The sequence below is a fragment of the Bidens hawaiensis genome, unplaced genomic scaffold, assembly GCF_021521415.1.
Source record: "Bidens hawaiensis isolate Kalapana, Puna unplaced genomic scaffold, B.hawaiensis_p1.1 tig00000369_1, whole genome shotgun sequence".
Classification (NCBI taxonomy): domain Eukaryota; kingdom Viridiplantae; phylum Streptophyta; class Magnoliopsida; order Asterales; family Asteraceae; genus Bidens; species Bidens hawaiensis.
The window spans coordinates 2,309,382-2,325,856 of record NW_027491028.1 but is presented as its reverse complement, the minus strand read 5'-3'; the positions used below and the strand labels follow the sequence as shown (position 1 = coordinate 2,325,856).

At 34.4% G+C, this 16,475-nt stretch overlaps 1 pseudogene across 1 annotated transcript; it reads right to left on the bottom strand.

The window, feature by feature from the left end:
• Positions 1-802: 802 nt before the first annotated feature.
• On the bottom strand, positions 803-10,675 carry LOC143622801 (luminal-binding protein 5-like; annotated as a pseudogene). The gene is made up of 8 exons (XR_013151784.1): positions 10,648-10,675; positions 3,660-3,927; positions 3,363-3,577; positions 3,044-3,284; positions 2,100-2,579; positions 1,847-2,001; positions 1,686-1,768; positions 803-1,269 (listed from the first exon to the last, which is right to left on the bottom strand). The product of XR_013151784.1 is annotated as a luminal-binding protein 5-like (transcript).
• Positions 10,676-16,475: the final 5,800 nt, after the last annotated feature.

The following is a 16,475-nucleotide window of genomic DNA, read 5'->3' as shown; positions in this document are numbered from 1 at the left end:
GTCTTAACGTGTTTAACATGTTAGAGACGACGTGATTATCAAACATGAAAATGACTTGTTTAATAATTGACTTTGGTGGTTTAAGCTGACAGTTTTACGTTTTATGTACCAAGAAAGATAAATGATGTACTATAATGTCTTAATTTTAATTATTTGAAAAGGTATATTTTGGAAAGGTATAAAATTGCATTGTGCACTTTTTTTTTTTTGCTAAACAGGTCTTATCGTGTCTAAACAAGGGTCGATTATAAAATCCAACACGCTCCCTCGTTAACCACTACACATGGTGGTATGAAAAAATCACTAATTGCTATAATACACTAACCGAAAGCTATTATTGTTATTATGTTATTATATAAAAGATCATGCAATTAAAATGGTCATAAAATGGTCGTTTCAGGTTAAGCTTTCTTTAATTTTAATGGATTAATAGTTAGGTTATAAAAAAGATAAGTTTAAAAAAAACAAGGTTCAGTTGTTTACTAAAGTAAATTGCTAATGCATTAACCATCTTAAATTTAATCAAAATTTAGAATATTATCGAAATCTAATTGATTAAACATACTAATTATGTTATTTAAAAGTGTTATGTCAACTTAACCCGACTCACCTAATAAGTAGGAGTATTATTTTGTCATTTTGTCGCTTCAAGTTATTTTAATCTCACTGAAACCAGGACCAACACCCCTAGGAGCAAAGGACAATCAATATTTAGTTACAAAAATTAAAAAGTATCTACTTCATATAACTAACAATATCCCAAAACCATACCAAACAAAATCAAAACAATCTATCTTCTTCTCTACAGATCATCATGATCATCTTCCGGTGCACCACCCGACCTCTGATAAACCGCGGTCATGATCGGATTACAAACCGCTTCCACTTCTTTCAACTTCTCATCATACTCCTCTTTCTCAGCCGACTGATTATCATCAAGCCATTCAAGTGCTTGCGGTGTCAATTCTTTCCTTTTCACCCGACTCGAGCTTATCGGCTAACTTATCTTTATCATTAACTTGGTTTCTCATGTTGTAGACATAAGTTTCAAGCGCGTTACGCGCATCAATCTTGTCTTTCACCTTTTTGTCCGCCTCAGCGAACTCTTCACCTTCCCGAATCATACGCTCAATGTCTTCTTGGCTCAACCGACCCTTCTCGTTTGTGATGGTGATCTTTTCGGATTTGCCAGCCACCTTGTCCTCTGCCTTCACGTTTAAGATACCGTTGGCGTCTACTTCGAATGTGACTTCTATTGATGGGGTGCCCCTGGATTAACAAACCAAAGATTTAGCATCCTAAGATCGATCATAAATAAAATCATTCCTTGTATATATTCGAACTTTTTAAGCGTAAAATTTCACTGCCAAGTTAAAGATCATGTGTAACATGTAAGTAATCAACTGACTACTAATATGGTATCATAATTAATGTGTTTGTATTATTTGTATGAGCAGTTTGAGTCAGATATAGTATTTTAATTTATCATGTTTTCTTTCTAATAGCCTATAACTTTTGCATACTTTTGAATCTATTGCTATTTCATGTTTTATAACGTGACTTGATCCAACCGACCGAAAAATGCATAATCGAGTGGTAAGCAACGATACCCATAAAATAAGTCATGAGTCCGCCACTAGATTTAGTCATTTAGATAACGTGAACACAAAAGACAATTAACTAACCTTGGTGCTGGAGGGATTCCAGAGAGATCAAATGTCCCAAGAAGCCTGCAGTCCTTTGTCAGACTTCTTTCACCTTCATAAACCTGTTACAAAAAGTTTTAAATAAATAACTTCATAGAATGTATCTAGTTTATCATATTTTAGATATGTAAAAAAAGTACCTTGATGGATACAACAGTCTGTTGATCCTTGTAGGTGGTAAATATTTGCGATTTTTTGGACGGGATGACGGTGTTTCTTGGGATCAATTTGGTCATCACCCCTCCTACGGTCTCAATGCCGAGTGGAAGCGGAGCCACGTCCAAAAGAATGACATCTATAACACATTATAAGTAGCTTTAGCATTGCTAGCTTTCTCAAAATATTAATCTTGCATCAAACCAACCATTAAACAAATTAACATGAATTAATTACCTTTAATGTCATCACTACCCTCTCCACTCAAAATGCCACCTTGAACAGCAGCACCAAAAGCCACTGCCTCATTAGGGTTCACACTCTTGCTTGGTTCCTTACCATCAAAGTATTCCTTAATAAGCTGTTGCACCTTTGGAATCCTCGTGCTCCCGCCAACTAGAACGATCTCATCGATGTCATGTTTCTCCAAACCGGCATCCGCCATCGCCTTCTTCACGGGCCCCATCGTCTTTCTAAACCAGTCATTGTTAAGCTCCTCGAACCTGGCTCTGGTCAACGGCTCGGAGAAGTCAACACCGTCGAAAAGTGACTCGATTTCAACACGGATTTGGCGCTGGCTGCTCAACGCTCGCTTGGCGCACTCAGCTTCCCGTCTTAGCTTTCCTAGAGCTCTGTTGTCCTTGCTTATGTCTTTCCCATGCTTCTTCTTAATCAATTTGATGAAGTGTTCCATGATCCTTTGGTCAAAGTCCTCACCTGATAATTGGTCAACACATAATTAATTAATGATAGAAAGTTGTAAACATAATCCTTAATTAATACCGTAACTACTTACTGTAAAACTTGGAGCAACACCAACTTGAAGGACCCGAATGGTTAATACGAAAAGTATAAGGGTGGTACGGAAGATCTTAAGGGGCGGTTCGGTAGAGATCCAAAGTTCAGGGACCAAGTTGAATAATTTGGTGTCATAATTATCTTTTACTTATTATTAAATAAATTAGAGGTCTAGTTTAATTGTGATTCCTAGTTTGAGTAGGATTAGAATTGTGGGTATTATATAAACCAATCATTAGTTTTCTTTTGGTAGAGTAGAGAAGAGTAGAAAGAGTAGAAAGTATTTGTTCTTGTTTCTTATTAATGAAAAAGAGTCGCATAAACGTTTTATGCAAAATCGTGTTTGGTGTTCTTGATTCACTTGTCTTAGGTTTAACACTTACCTCCAAGATGAGTGTCACCATGTGTGGCAAGAACCTCAAAAACACCATCATCAAGTGTCATGATGCTGACATCAAATGTCCCACCACCAAGGTCAAATACAAGAATGTTCTTCTCAACACCTTTCTTGTTCAGACCGTATGCGATAGCAGCAGCCGTGGGTTCGTTAATGACTGACAACATTTAAACCAGCAATCATACCGGCATCCTTGGTAGCCTGCCTTTGGGCATCATTGAAGTATGCTGCAAATAGAATAAAAAATAATTCATTAATAAACATTGTTCATAATTAACAATATAAAACTTTTATAATTTAGTTACCAGGAACTGTGACAACAGCATCCTTAATCTTCTTTCCAAGGAACGCTTCGGCCGTCTCCTTCATTTTAGTAAGAATCATCGCGCTAATCTCTTCGGGACTAAAAACCTTGGTCTCCCCATCCTTAACTTTAACTTGAACATAAGGCTTCCCATCTTTATTCACAATATCATACGGGACGAATTTCATATCTCTTTGAACTTCTTTATCCTCAAACCTTCAGAACACACATAAAACATTAAACAATATAACACAACATAATCTCAATACCAACACACAAAAATGTTATAAATTCATACTTTCTCCCAGTAAGTCTCTTAACATCAAAGATGGTCCTTTCGGCGTTTACAGCCGCCTGATTCTTGGCAGCCTCACCGATCAACCTCTCGGAGTCGGTGAACGCCACCCATGATGGAGTCATACGGTTTCCTTGATCGTTCGCTATGATTTCCACGTGCCCGTTTTTATAAACACCAACACACGAATACGTTGTCCCGAGATCAATCCCGATAACAGTTCCTAACTTGTTATCATCCTCTTTTGCGATCGATGTCGCGAATAAGCAACCTATCATCAACAAAATAAACATTAGAAACCAAGATAGCTACTAGAACAAGCAGTTTACATGAAAAGAAACCAAATTCAACGATGAAATCAATATGTTACAAACTTACCGACTAATATGAATGCTAGCACAATGCCGGAGCGAGCCATAATAATAATAATAATAATAATAATAATAATAATAATAATAATCCGGTGGTTATCTTATTATTTATCTGTGTGGTGTGATTTAGGGGTTTTGAGTTTGAACTTGTATTCGTGCATGAAAAGGCTTATATAGACGCGAGTTCGGTTTGTTCGGTAAATGTCATTGACGATGACGTGGACCAACGAAACATTAGGGATGAGTTGTGTGGGGGATAGGGAGGGATGTCGTGTTTTGTCCTACGTGGCAGTTAGTCAATGGCTTGGTTTCGTCATTTGTTGGTTGGTTAATTGGATTATCATTCTCCCGGACTCTTGGGTATAGAAACATAATCACTCTCAAAATATAATCAATATGCTTCATATACAAGATTAAAGTTGTAATTTAATTTGTAACTTTTGGATCCGGTTTAACAGTTTAATAAAATTAAAAAAAAATGGTTTAACTATATCGTTAAATTAAATATTTGCCCACCCCTAACGCCATTGTCCTCATAGATCGGTTGCCACCCCATTGTGTGAGTGTCAGGGTGTTCAATGAATCAAATTTCGAATACTCTGCCTATTTGATTTGCAATTACAGGCACGATAATCTCCAGTCTCTTCCTCTATATATAGTGCTAAAACGCATAACAGTATCTAAATTGAAGTTCAGGTGTAAATAATTATAAATTAAACCAACATTAAAGAAAACGAATAATGTTGTATGAACTGTCATAGACATTAGGGTTTAGATACTGATATCCGCTATTACAAAAAAATAATTAATTAATTGATGTTGAATCGACACAAAATGTATATGCTCTAGGTAATTACAATTACAACTATAATTATTGGAAATATGTATTAAATTTTATGCTTATAATTTAAAGAAACCGCAATAAAATCAATTCCTTCAGAAATTGCATAATAAATATTTTAGAACTTATATAAAATAATGAAGCGTTGTTTAGATATCGAAGTTCGTGTCAAGTTCGAACCATCGAGTTGGTATCACTTAAGTCATACGCAACTTGCTTATTTGTGAAAAATTAGGTCTTAGCACGAACACACTTTATTACCTCATGTAACCCGAATAAAGATTTATGTAACCTATTTATTTAAAGGGTCATCGATTTAGCACAAACAAGTTACTAGTTATACAAAAAAAATCATAGTTACTTTACAAGAACAATTTTGAACACGGCTCATTTATTAACAACAAACTTAAAATCGTTTTCGTTTATTAACCGAGTTTTATATCGATCTCTGTTAATCATGTAAGAATATTAATATTGAAAATGGGGAAGCCATACAATCAAATGTTGGATTTCTTAAGAAATGGCTCAATTAATCAAGATAATAGTATGAGATGTTGGATTTCTTAGAAAATGGTTCGATTAAAGGACCATGGGCTTCTCAAATTAAAAAAATGGGGCTTTGGGCCTTTAAAGGCCTTAATATTAATGATACGTGGTTGGGCTTAAGGGTAAAAAAGAGGCCTAGATGACCGAATTTAGTTCCAACATATGTCCGGACACTTTTGAATGAGCTCATGATCATAATTCGTACTCTTCTCTGACTGCGGTGACCCCCCCCCCCCCTCCTTCACCCCTGATGAAGTACGATTTGTTTCTGAGGTAGTGAGAAGCAAAAGAGATCCGCGAAATAGAAATCGACCAATAGGAGGAAGCAAACAACTGAACCAGCGGAGGTTCAAGACATTGAAAATTCAAATTTTGAGATTTTTGCCGCTCCAATAAGGAATGTTTCTCAACATTACTGAACCCGTAGGGTTGATTGAATAGCCGGTATTAGGTTAATGCACCATTTTAGGTGAAGGTGAACAGCAAGTTATCCCATGAAGCCCAAAACGATGACTCGTAATTCCATGAAGCCCAAAATGAGACCTAAAGTTTATGAGGCAACCAAATTTGGCAAAAGGAATAAAGATTATACGTTTGGAAGTAAAAACTTTCCAAGGCCATGTATCTATATTTATAGGAGAGAAACATGATAACTATAGTTTTAAACTTCACCACTAAATTTAATTAGAAATGTGTTCTAGGTCTACTCGAGTAATAGACGACTCTTTAGGAGGTCATGGCGATAACTCGATCGTAGAATGTAAAACTTGTGTTCTATACCTAAAAGGCTAAATCTATGTCTCACGTCACTTCATCTATTCCATTTCAAGTTTCAACTAAACAAAAACAATTTAAGTGCTAAACTTAAACGCACAACAAAACTTTTATTGACCCGCGAGTAATCATTTCTTGTCTTTTTGTGTGTTGGAATTTTTCGTTTAAATATTTAACTACTACACAACCGGTTTAATTATGAAAAAACTAGCCCTTAACACGAAATGTCACCAACACACATATCTCAGATAACCCGAACAAGATTTGTGTAATCTATTTTTCTTAACGGTCCAATTAGATTGGTATAAACAAGTTGGTCATATTAAAAAATTGGTAATTTGAACTTAAAAAGAAATTGTAAACACGGATAGTAACAACAAAATTAAAACCATTTCATTTGTTAGTCGAGTTAGATAAGTGAATCTAACATTATAGTTGTGACATTCGTCAGTTTTTAAAGGGGCAATTTCATAATAATCAAGTTTCAAAAGTGTTTTAATTAGATCACTCACTTTAGAAAACGTTCCAGTTAATTCACTCAACTTTCATATTTTATTAAATTAAAGGTTTTAACATGTTTTTTAGCGTTTTTCTTTTTTGTTTCACATACGAAGTCTTTTTATCTTTTTTTTTATGTTGACGTTGAGTGGCGATGTGAATTTTATTTTTTATTTTTGAAATTTTATATAATTAACGTTTTCTTAAAACTTTTAAATTTAACTACATATATTGCAAATTCCGACCCCCACAGCTTATCCTCCATTTATTTCGTGACGCACAAAAAAATTGCTGAGACTCGATTTGAAGATTTAGTGACCCGATTTGAGAAAAATATGCATGAGTGACCTAATTGGAACACTTTTAAAAGTTGGTTACTATTGTATGAGATATTCTCATTTTTTAAACCTGAAAAACTGACATGCTTTGTCATTCGATGTGATCCATTTAGTTATACATATAATCATATGTTACGTATTTCGTATGTAATAGTTTTTCCGAAGTTTATTTAATTATATTAACCATTACTAATATATATAAATAAAATCTATAACACTCATGATTTTTCTTTATTCAAATGTCACATAAATATATAACATTATTTATACACAACCAAAGTATATATTTTTTTAATTTAATTATGTCACATTTTATTTTATTTACATTAAGTTAGATTTTAAAAGATGAAAAAAATACCTTTCTATTCCATTTAAATTTAATCATAAACTCTTTATAATGATACTAAACTTGTTTGAATATAATTTGTATCTTTCAATTCAATTTTTATGATCAATTTCAAGTTTTGAATGATATTCAATCTTATTTAACATTTTTGACTAATATAATCCAATTGAAACACCTTTACCACAATTTCTCTATAAATATAGCTCCCCTTCTTCTCATTTCACTTTGCCACAACTCAAGTTACGAAATATTTCTGTTGTTCTCTTCAATTGTTGAGCTTATTTGGTGTTCTTGCTTCTTTGACTTCTCAAGTCAACCCTCAAATTCAAGACTTTTTATTTATTATATCTTTCATATTCTTTTCTCTGGTAATATGTTTATTTTTTTCCACTGTTTATTATTATCGTTTAGGACATGATGCTACATTGAAAATTATTTAACAATAGTGTCGGTTTATAAAAAACGAACTCGGCTCACTTATGCAACTCGTTCGGCTAAAGTTTGTAATTTTTCATCTTTAAACATCTAAAACTAACATTTACTTATTCAAACCTTAAAAATAATGTTTTTGTGATACTGGAACCGAACCCGACCTAAAGTCGAGTGTTTGTCCAACAAAAAAAGAACTACTCACTTAAAACTCGATTTTCTACATTTGGGCCCGTTTTGGATTGTTCTTGAAACGTCCATCTTCTTTAACATAATTAAAACATATTTCGTTCACTGACTTTTATAAAATAAATTAAACTCAAATACCAAATCCATGTCTTTAACTCATTCTTCCATTTTCCATGAACATTATATATGATCTTAGAATTATTTTTTATCTTTTCTAGGATCCCGTCTCGAACCAAACTCGTCCAATTCATCTCGCTTATTTACTTAGTTTGTCTTTCGCTCGCTTAACTTTACCAAGTGAGTTTCACAGTTCCTTTTTATTCGATGTTTTATATTTTGGGGGTAGCATGTTCAAGTTTTTGTCATTAGTTTTATGTCTACATTTTCAAACCGATTCGCGTTTATGTCTCACATGTTTATATCATCCTTTCGTATCATTTATGGTTATCATACGTGTATTATGTGCAATGTGTTTATCGTTTTATGGTTAGTACATCAAACATCGAAGTGGGAGGGTCCGATGGGACGAGTCTGCGCCGCCTGTGTTATCTCTCGGAGTCTCGGTTGGAGTAAATGGTGGTAATTATTCCCCTGGTTCCGTGACTTTGGTCGGGAGAGTGGGCGTTATTTCATACTTGTTATCATTTACGTTATGGTTGTAACTATTGTATGTGACATGTGAATCTTGTAAAGTTTTCATTACACACACGCACACATACTAAAACTTAAGAAATCTCACCGACTTAAATATTGACAAAATATGTTATTTTCAACGTGCCACGGGTTGAATAGATGGCGTGCTAATGATGGAGATCACTAGTCGACTTTAGGATATTTAAAAAAAATTATTTGTAATTCGATGAAATGTTTCTTGTCTTTTTATTTATAAGCAATTGTGTACTTGCTACCTTATAAAATGGAATAAATATAATTATTATCACTAAAATAGTGTTACGAGCTTATGGACAATCTTTACGTATGACCCTGGCGTATTACGCTTAAAATCAGGGTGTTACAATAGTCCATTTTTTCTCTTTACATATATCACTGTTGCTCTTGTTCCCATTTATTAGAGGTTATAAGAATGTAGAATAAGAGGTAAAAAATGTATAGAATAAAAGTGCAACATCATTTAGTAGGGCGATAAGAATGTATAACAAGATGAGGTCAATGATTCAATTCTTTATATTAGGGGTCTTCTTCAGGTTATTTATTTGGGTTTCGGGTTATACTGGTCAGGTTGATCGGGTTTGAGCTCAAAACAAATTGACCCAAGAATCGACCCGAATAAGTTCGGTTTATTCGAGTTTCGGGTTAAACGGATCGGGTAAATTTGTGTCGGGTTTCGGGTTTAACAAATTAAAAATATTTATCCACCTTTAACAATATCATAAATTAAAAAAAAACATATTCCAAAGCCGTTATAAAACCATAATATACAACCATATTTAACAATAACTTATAATATGCAGCAAAATATGAAATTTATCATACAAGCATGCATAGACGGGATGGAGTGTTGTAGCATGTGGATCAATACTTGTGTATATTGAAGAAACATGCTTAATACATATTTTTTTAAATCTATACTATTTAAGTTTTTGAATTGAAGATACATTTTCAACATGTTTTATGGTAATTAATACATTGAGATCCAATGTCGTAGATTCATTATTAACTGGAGTCTTGAGCACAGCCGCACAAAAATACATTTGGTCACTATGTTACTTCACCGCTAAACTACCATATAAAAATTAGGGATACATGCATCGATGTATCATACTTCGGGTTATTCGGGTCAACCCGAATTTGGGTATTTCAACCCAAATAATGGCGCGAAATTTTATCTCGGGTTCAGGTTAGGAGTTTAATTGATTCGGGTGAATTCAGATCGGGTTATTCGGGTCTCAGGTCGCTTCAGTTCAGATTCGTTATTCAGGTACGGTTAAAAAACACATCCCTACTTTACATGGAATATCATTCACCCGTTAAAAAAAAACTATTGTCACAAGACAACATCACCAATCATTTTCTCGTATCTTTTATCTTCATTCACATTTCACAATCATTAGAGCCCATTTCAATGAATGTAGGCCAAAAGGTATAGTTTTTGTCATATCTATATCTCAAAGAAGGGGTCAAAATGTCAAATATTCTTTTTGTTGAGTTATGGTTTGGCAATTTCAATCTCTCAATGAGTCATTGATATTATTTGATGCTCACATGTTGTGTCTACTTGGTACAATTTCATTGTTCATGTTGTCTGGGAAGGCAAAATCAAAATACTTGTTTCTGTTTAATTAAAAATAAATAAATTATAACAATGACTTAACTATGATCAAGATCGAGATCGAGATCGACTACTTGGTCATCTTCTCATATGATGCAACGTTGAAAAAGAGGGTTTATGGTTGCATTGATGATGTTACTTGAGATATTAGTCTTTTGTGAGGTCGTTCTTTGCCAACACAAAAGCAATATAGCAATGTTGGAGCATAAGCTTTGCGACTAATGTCCTCATGCACGCTTCACTTTAAAATACCCCAATTTCATTCCATCCATACCCCATGTTTTTTTTTCCATTCCATTCACTCATTCACCCCACATCACCTTCACCATCCTCCCAACACCACCACCACCCAACATCAACACCCACCACCACCACTAACCACCGCCACCACCACCATCACCGTCCACCGCCGCCACCACCCACCTCCACCAACCATCACCATCGGCGCTAGCCACCCAGCACCACCAGCCACCTACCGCATATATCAACCATCGCCCCACCATCACACAAGCCGCCCACCGACACCACTGTCACTACCACCACCATTGGCGTCCCCCGCCGCCACCACCCACCTCCACAAACCATCGCCATCAGTGCCAGCCACCCACCACCTCCAGCCGCCCGCCGCATCCATCAATCATCGCCCCACCATCACACACGCTGCCCACCGTCACCGTTGTCCACCACCACCTCCACTGTTACCGCCACCACCACCTCCACCCCATCTCCACCGCTCCCACCACCACCACCACCACTCACTACCATTTTAATTTCAAGTTTTATTTTTTTCTTACCTACCAACAATACTAAGTAATGATTCATTTCATTCCCATGTGGTAACAAAACATTTCATTGGAATGGTAATAACCCATTCCATTCCTTTGTCCATTTCATTACCACGTCCATTCCATTACCCCATACCAAACAGACCCCTATAGTTTTTGATATTTTAATGTTACAAATGCGTTTTACGTAATTAAATTTACTTAAGACTAAAGGACAATCCAAATAAGCTTTGGCATGGGTTAGGAGGTACGAAGTACATGCTCGTACCTGACTAATCTAGTTTCTATCTTGGATGAACAACAGGGTGTCAAGAGGGCACCCCCGTGTTCACATAATCACCGATAAAATTCAACCGATGCATCAGTTTGCAAACTGATTTAGCCGCCAGATCGATGCATTAATTGGCAAAGCGTTTTGTTGTTTCAACATAAAAAATGTTAGTGGCGATTCACTATTTGTAAAAACGCAGGTTGGTTTGTTTTGGATGATTCAAACAAATACTATATACTCATTTTTTATTTTCTAAATGATCCGATTGAGATTTAAAACAATCCCTCAATATACCTTAATCTCAATATCATTGCATGATTCAGATTCTCGAAAGACTTCCCTACAAATCTTACATAAACCATTAAAAACTAAAAATGGTACAAAAATAGTATCGAGTTTGAAATTAATCGATTTAAGATTCTCTTTGAAACCATCGGTTATAAATTAGTAACATACCGAGAAAATCCTGTTTAGTTATGCTGTCATTGATTTAGATTTACTTGTTTCGGTAAACCACCTTGTATCTTGCCTATGACATTTTGATCGACTAACTGGCGATTTGGTGAATGCAACACATAAGACTATCTGTAGTGGTGGCCTTATTGTGGCGTTTTTAAGCCATAATGCCTGAGAACACCGCCCCCCAGGCATTACGGGCGGCATTTTGGGCGGGCATTTTGGGTGGCGTTATGTACATAACTTGCTAGGCCCATGTTTTGAGAAGAGTTGTGTGTGTGTGTGAGAGAGAGAGAGAGAAGCGTTTTGGGGTATTTTTCCCACTACGTCCATTTTTTGCAAAATGCCCAAAAGCTGACTAGGCGCCACATGGCGTAAAATGCCCATGTGTGCTTAGTTATGACTAAGCATTGTCTAAGGTTAAATGTAGTGGATGTGCTACAAAATGGGCGTTTTGTGCCATGTGGCGTCCAGCCAGTAAAAAGATGGGTTTTTGTTTTAGGGGTAAAGTTAAAATACAAAGTACAACAAAAATGAGAATTGTGAGAATGATTCTAATCCATTGATTTTAAATTTGGATAGTGAATATTAATTTAAGAATAAAAATTGATGAAAAGGGCATGAAGGTAATAATCCACTTATGATGACTTTCTCTCTCCACATGCAAGACACATGTCAATTCCTCAATAATTTAAAACGTTTATAACTTTTTCATACGTCATTTTTTAGAAATTTTTTTTACAGTAATACCAATCGTTTTTTTATCTTTAATATGAATATCATACTGTTATATAAAAATAAAAAAATTGGTGGGTTTTTTTATATTGTGTTATTTGGTTGTCCATTGTGTTTTTAACTGAGTATATATGCATTGTGTTATAGATTTTGGTCATTGTGTTTTTCAATTGTTACGCATATTAAAGATAAAAAATAAAACAAGATTACATCATTGTGTCTTTGTGCTCAACATTTGTCTTTCTACTTATCATTGTGTTTTAGTCATTGTCTTCAACATTCACTTAATTTGAGAAAAATGGTGTTATGTTCAATGTGTATTACGTTCAAGTCATCGTGTAATATGTAGTTTCCATTGTGTTTTGCATTTAAGGTCAATGTGTTATATGTATTTCATCATTGTGTTCTACGTTTCAGGTCAACGTATTATATGTATCTATTATTGTGCTTTACGTTTCAAGTTAACTTGTAATTTGTATTCATCATTGTGTTTAGTAGTAAATAATTTCTTTGTATTTTTCATTGCATTTACATATTATTATAATACAATGGTGCTATTAGTATTTAAAATAAAAACACAATGATGAGTTGAAAGACGCAATGACAAAAAAACACAATAACAAACAGAAAGATACAATAACTAAAAAAGACACAATGGTAAGCAAAAAGACACAGTGTCGTATTTTTTTTATTTTTATATAACAAAATCATAATCATATTAAAGACAAAAAAACGCTTGTTAATGTGACTTGCATTTGGAGTGAGAAAATGTGTACTATTATTATTATACCATTTTTTCCTTTGGTCTCTACTTGACACAGAATTTATTATGGTTTCTCACACTTCTCATTTTTGTTGTCCTTTGTAGAACAACTCAACCCTTGTTTTAGGGGTCCATTGGTGTTGTAGCATAATATATATATATATATATATATATATATACCACACACAAAAATATAATGATAATATTCCTCAAACAATCACAGGCGAAAACAAATACTACCCCCCCCCCCGCCCCATTTATCGCCTGGGGCCTGGGGCGGTGTTAACCCAAACTATCGTCCACTTTTTGGGCATTTGCCGTCCCACTACGAATAGCCTAACGGCTTATGTTGGTTTTTATATGCCATTTTTCTATATGATCCATTCATAGTTTCATTTCAGTCGAACGTTCCTTACAAGTAAAAATGTTATGGTAAAGAATAAGTTAAAAACAAAACATGTCGTACATGTAGAAAGTTGTGAAAGTTATTCTAAATGTAGGGCTGTAAACGAACTGATCGAACACGAACAAGGCCTTGTTCATGTTCATTCGTTAAGAAAATATTGTGTTCACGAACGGTTCACGAACACTTACCGAACGAGATTTTATGTTCGTTTTCGTTCATTAAGAAAATTAATGTGTTCACGAACACAAACGAACACAAATAAAATCGGTAGAGGCTAGAGAATAAGATCGATGTATTCATCAATGTGAATATCGAAAGCCATTAAATGAATCGAATGAACACGAACAAGGGCATATTCGTGTTCGTTCATTTAACTTTATAATTAATCGAACAAAAATTTATGTTTATGTGCGTTTATTTAAAAATGGATATTTGTGTTCGTTTGTTTAAAATCTAAACAAACGTAAATAAACAAAGATAAACGAACATAAATAAACATATATGAACCAATGTGATTGAACACAAACAAACTTAAATCTGAAAACACATAAAATGAACATAAATTAACAAATATAAAACCTTTAAACGGATGACATATCCAGATAATATTTAATTATCTTCTATTAATACATAAACGAATATAAACGAACGTTCATGAACATAAATGAACGAACGGAACATTTATTCATGTTCGTTCATTTAATTAAACGAACACAAATTTTGTGTTCATGTTCGTTTGTTTATTAAATAAACGAACATAAACGAACTTCTCACCGAACGGTTCACGAACAATTCACCGAACGTCAGTTCATTTACAAGCCTAACTAAATGCATGCCAAATACTACTTTTATATCGTTTTATTAGAAATAAGTTATTATACTAGTGCTTAACCTCTTTCAAAATAGTGAAATACCCTTACCCGATTTTAGTTGTTATCAGGCCCACTTAAACCTTTTTGACCCGGTAACGGGTTCGGGGCTCCTCTTGGCATTCCGCAACTTGGCAACTCCTACCTTATGCAACTTTCTATAAGATGGGCCTGGCTTGTTGGGCCTGATGGGCAACAACCCGCTTTTATTGGCCTATCTAAGGGTGGCAAACCCAACCCAAATGGATTGTTTTGGGTCTACATGGATAAACTTAAAAAATAAAATGGGTTAGCATGGATCATAAAAATTTTTCAAGTGGGTCAGGATGGGTTGGAAATATACAAGTGAGTTTCATTTATAGGTTAAAATGGGTCAAAACAAAATATCCAAGTTATCCAAAATTTATCTAATTCAAAATACCCAAACTATCACGTGCGAAACAAAACTCATCCGAAACCCAAAAAATGATCAAAACGAAACAAAAACCCCGACCCGACTAAAACGAAACTGAAACGAAATAGAAAAACGACCAAGTCGAAAAAAAAAACGGGAATGAAACCGAAAAGCTGACCAAAACGAAACAAAAAAGCGAAATGCAACCGAAAAGCTAACCAAAACTAAACAAAAGCACCGAATCAACCAACCGAAACAAAACTGAATCGAAATAGAAAAACGATCAAAACGAAACAAAAAAATCGATATAAAACCGAAAAGTTGACCAAAACGAAATAAAAAAAAACGAAATGCAAGTGAAAAGCGGGCCAAAACAAAAAAAAACACCGAATCGACCGAAACAAAACAAAAAAACCAAAACAAAACTGAACCGAAATAGAGAAACGACCAAAACGAAACAAAAAAAAAAGCGAAATGCAACTGAAACCTGACCAAAACAAAACAAAAACACTGAACCGACCAAAGCAAAAAAAAAAAAAAAAAACGAACTTGAACCGAAATAGAAAAACGACTGAAATGAAAATAAAAACACCGAACTGAAACTGAAAACTGACCAAAATGAAACATAAAAAAAACTAAATGCAATTTAAAAACCGGACCAAAACGAATAAAAAACACCGAACCGACCAAACGAAACAAAAAAACTGAAACGAAATAGAAAAACGACCAAAAACGATACAAAAAACGATATGAAACCGAAAAACTGACCAAAACGAAACAAAAATAAGCGAAATGCAATCAAAAAGCTTAGGAAAACGAAACAAAAAAACTGAAACATAGCCGACCAAAATAAAACAAAATGAATCAAAACGAAACAATAAAAACGAAATGAAACCGAAAAAACTGACTAAAACAAAACAACACTGAAACCGAAAAATCAAAACCGAAATCATTGAAACCGAGCAAATACCGAAACCGACCGACAGGAAAAAAAAAACAAAACCAAACCGAAAAAAACCCCAAAAAACTCGAACCTGAAACCGGTAAAAAACGTTTTTTTTATGAACGAGGATGATGAGGAAACATTTTAGTTATTTTACATTTTGCGTTTTTTATTTTTATTTTGCGTTATTATTTTTTTAATAATTTGTTTGAATATTTTTTTGAGAGGTTTTTAAAACCCTTTGTATGTCAACCTTCACTTGGGTCAAGATGGGTTAGTTTTACATAATTTAAAGAGTCTCGTGGGTTCGATATCCGGACTTACTTAGCTGTACTAGAGTCGATCGGTTCACTTGCCGGTTAGTAGTTTAGTTAAGTTAAGAGTCTAGAATTATTACTTAGTGTCTAGGTTAGTATAATTTTAGTTATTTATTTTATAACTACTTCAAGCACATCAGATTGCCAAATAGTCTAGGATTTAATAGTTATCGTTAATTGCATTACGTTAACGACACCTTGCCATGAGGGGTTGCCAAATGGTCTAGGATTTATAGTTCCACCATCCAAAAGCGATAA